This window comes from Periplaneta americana, chromosome 15, assembly GCF_040183065.1.
Source record: "Periplaneta americana isolate PAMFEO1 chromosome 15, P.americana_PAMFEO1_priV1, whole genome shotgun sequence".
Taxonomy (NCBI): Eukaryota; Metazoa; Arthropoda; class Insecta; order Blattodea; family Blattidae; genus Periplaneta; species Periplaneta americana.
The window spans coordinates 64,071,607-64,072,467 of record NC_091131.1 but is presented as its reverse complement, the minus strand read 5'-3'; positions in this window follow the sequence as shown (position 1 = coordinate 64,072,467).

Sequence of the window (861 nt, the reverse complement as noted above, 5' to 3'; positions counted from 1 at the left end):
GTGTCTAATTCTCCTACGTAAGCAGTCGAACTAAAGAATGTCGAACTTGATGTCTGTCGAACTTAAGAGCTTCCATTGTACTTTTTATACTATACGAGAATTACACTTAATATAATACGAAGACAATCGGAATGTAAAGCTTCAAATAGCAATACGCCTTTCTATTTCGGCCACTTCACTGACAGGTTTCTTTCGCTGGTTGCCGCTTCAGCAAGGCGCTACATGGTTGTACATTTAGATTTCGATTTCTCCCTTAATATTCAATTAGTTCTATACAACAGTCTCTTCCGATCACAAAAGTGTACAACTTTCAGATTTTTTTATTTGTTCTGGAAGACTGGCTCGGGACCTCGCAGAGTGAGGGTGATTGAGTGTTGGTAGAATGTTGCTGTTAATGGTGAGGGGAAACATGAGAGCCCCGAGAGAAACCTCTGGCGACCGCTTTTTCGACCAGAAATTCCTTCATGGCGAGATTAAAATTATATTAAAGTTTCATAAAATGAATTATTTGCAAATTACAAAATAACACTGTTACATGTATCCACTAATAGTTTGCTTATAATCATGAACACGTCACAATTCGATCTCACTTTTGCTATGTTTGGTTCTCCAGTATCATTACATGATGTATAAATACGTACATATATTCGTACTATGTATTTAGCTCATGAGAATTTCCGCCGGAAGGATATCGTGTGTGTCGTGCAATGTTACTACGTTTACCATGTAGAACCCTCTAGCAGTCTTCCTGTACAACTGTTACTTGTTGCTAGGATATGCAAGCCTAATAATTTACAGGGTGTTAAGTAATATGTGCGAAACCTTTGGAGAATAGGCAGAGGGGCAGAGGACATGACAACA